Raw genomic sequence first — 3,060 nt, 5'->3', positions numbered from 1 at the left:
TTATTATTTTTCTCTGTTGTCAGAGTTATCTATCTCTGCAACAGTAAAATAGGGAAAAATAAAGGTTTATTTCATATGATAGGTATACTTTAAACAACATACAATATTATTTAATTTATTTCCTTGCATATAATCACACCTTGTTATAACATACGATCTCATTTTAACTATAACAACAACAAATTTGTTTTTTTAACTATAACAACAACAAATTTGTTTTATTAGGCTCAAACATTTAAATAGTGGATCAACCCTTCCAACAAGGTTGTTATGAAGCAGACATAAAACATAGGCAAAGGCTTAGAATCATGGCTTAGCGTTTAAAGGCTTACAATTGGCGTCCACCATACACCACGCCCAACCCTGAATCTTCTCAAACCATTCTCTGCACTGTTGATCTACAGTCGAGTAAATCAAACAGTCTAGGGTTGTTGAGGAAGTTGGGGTAACCACTTGGACTCTACCCCTCTGGTGCCCAGTCATTTTCTCTCGGAGTGATGTGTGAAGTTCTGCTCCAGATTCTAGAGGAGGAGTTCTGGTACCAAAATGAAGACAATGAACTGAGATGTATGGGTTTGTTCGAATAAAGTTACATTCGATCAGTTAATGTAACCAACCACCCTTTCTGCTGCCTTGGTTGGTCATTCCTCACCTTCACCAGGTGCATACAAGCTTTGCAACTAATATGGAAGCTAAGGTTTGGTCTCCACACTGATTTTGCATTTTACAGGTATAAAATATGTCCTTTTGTTTATTGTTAAACTCCGCTATCAATTTGGTTTAGTTACATGTATTTCTATGGGTCTAATTCCTTTGGTACTTTACAATCACCAGTAACGTTCCACTCAGGTAGGAGTTTTTAGGATGAACGCACCTGGTAGCGAATACCCAGGTAATTAAAAATCATATTTCCCACATGAAGTCTTTCTTTCATATTAAATTTCAACTGAGCATTTCTCGTTGCCCTGTCAGAGTTTTAGGAATGTATGGCCATGACCTTCATTCTCAAGTAGGTAATATTTTTTAAAATTCCTATTCTTATTCAGCATAATTTCTGCACAAAAATTTGTCACCGACTCCATATCTTCCCTCCAGTAGGTTAGTACATTGGTACCTGTTCATGCTCCTCATTGCCCAGAGTTATCAAGTTCAATTTTGACTAGCATCTTGCTCCTCTTATTCTAGGTTGTTTGCATCCTCCAACCCATTTGGAACTAGTTGTTTTTTTTTTAGACCTAAAGGGTTATAAGGAAATCTCATAGACTAAAGATGCTAGGTTTGTTTTAAGATTACCCTGTTTTTGGCTGGTACAAATTGTAGTAATTTTTGTGTTTGGATAATGATAGGTTGTCTCTTCTTGTAGGTGCACCTTGTAAGCTAGTGAAATTCTTCCCAATAGCTTCCTTCCATAGGTATTAAAATTTCAGACCTAAAGTTAGTTTTTTCAGCTTACGGTTGCAATTTTTGGTTTTCTCATGTACTTATCCTTCCGTTCTTGGTGGCAGAGGTACATTTGGGCAAATTGAACCTGTTAAAGGTTTATCTCTCCAGCAAGATCTAACGATCGATTTCTTCTATTCTTCAGGTGTGTTATATTTCTTGACGCGATCCCAGGTGTTGAGGGTTTCCTTGCAGATTCTACCGATGTCGAGGTTTCATCTTCTTTGAGAAAACCCTACTGGTCTTGCTCATAACATAAGTTATGTTGTCGTTGTCAAATTAGTGATATGGGTCCCTCTGCCGGTTCGGTCACAAACTACTAAAGTCGTGTTCAGATATATATGTATTGGCATCTCATCTTAAACAACTGATATTACTGGTATACTTAGATATATTTGGAGATTATTGCAATTCTAACAACACCATGTTTTCTAGTTGGCTTGCACGCGAACTATGGTGGTATTATCCCGATTGTTAGCTTAGTTTATCATTCTATTTTTAAATGCAAATAGAAACAATGTTCATTCTCTATATATACATTTATATTACTAGAATAATGGTCATTCAGTTTTCTGGGTTCTGAAATCTACCAGTTATCCCTGTGCTTTAGATTACAATAACCTGAATGACTCTTATTGACTGTTCCATAGACAAATAATAAACTGTGCAATTTCCAAGAAGGGTTTTCTTCCCTTCAATTCACAGTATTTGTTTCTGTTCATTATCTAAAAATGTCACGGTTCAGTGTTATTATAATCCTAATGACTGGTAGAACCAATTTTCCCTTGAGACCCATCATATTCCATTCGAAAGGTATGACACTAACCATATAAAGAAGGGGTTGTTTCAGAAATCTCTTCTACTTGCTAACTGGAACTAACCATGATTCATACAACTTATCATTAATTCTTTCTACTATTTTTACACTAATGCCTTTTGCAATTTTGCAACAAATTGCACATTATTTATACAATTTCCAGATAATGTTTAATGGAAGTTAGTTATCATTTTTAGTCCATTACGTTTAAATCAAAAATGTATTATTCCACTCGCTAAATCATTTAATACATTAAATGGTTGACTACAACCATACTCAAGATTCAAGAAAACATAGAAAGACAACCAATATATCTTTTCATATAAGAAGTAATTATCAATGCTTATCTTTGCTTACTTTCTAATCAGCGACAAGCCACTAGGAAAGGGAGTGCTCCACCCAACCTTTGAGAATAGCTATCACGTCCAATACACCCTCCCGAGACAATTTCTTCACAGAACAGTGATTTGACAGAGACAACTTAGGTTTGTTCAGCACATCAAGACCTGTCAGCCAAGCCCAAGAACTCATACTTACATCATGTTTAAAAGATCCCAATACCACCCACCAGCTCAAGGATACCCTAAATGACAACGTTCTGTCAAACTTCAATAATATCCTGTTTCAGGTTTTGAAGATTGAAGCTTCTACTCCTCTCTTGGACCTCCTTCAGCTGGTACAAAGTCTCCAAGGTTGCCTCAAGTTTTCTTCCCTCTCACCCTCTTGGATCCCTTGTTCCAACTAAGATTATTTATCTATTGGCAGAGGAATAATTGTCTTCTAACTGTCTGGTGAATGAAACT

At 36.1% G+C, this 3,060-nt stretch overlaps 1 long non-coding RNA gene across 2 annotated transcripts; it reads left to right on the top strand.

Moving 5' to 3' along the window:
• Positions 1 to 221: 221 nt before the first annotated feature.
• LOC149239213 (uncharacterized) lies at positions 222 to 2,126 on the top strand. 2 transcript variants are annotated; one of them, XR_016245438.1, is made up of 4 exons: positions 222 to 730; positions 835 to 892; positions 1,364 to 1,412; positions 1,586 to 2,126. It is a non-coding gene; the product is annotated as an uncharacterized LOC149239213 (long non-coding RNA). The 2 variants fall into 2 exon arrangements; XR_016245437.1 differs by having other exon boundaries at positions 1,506 to 2,126.
• The last annotated feature ends 934 nt before the right edge of the window (positions 2,127 to 3,060 follow it).

The sequence above is a fragment of the Pinus tabuliformis genome, chromosome 8 (genome assembly GCF_031772625.1).
Source record: "Pinus tabuliformis cultivar Carrire ecotype Pingquan chromosome 8, CPIR1, whole genome shotgun sequence".
NCBI lineage: Eukaryota > Viridiplantae > Streptophyta > Pinopsida > Pinales > Pinaceae > Pinus > Pinus tabuliformis.
The sequence above is the reverse complement of the archived record's forward strand: the minus strand, read 5'-3'. Positions and strand labels throughout refer to the sequence as shown.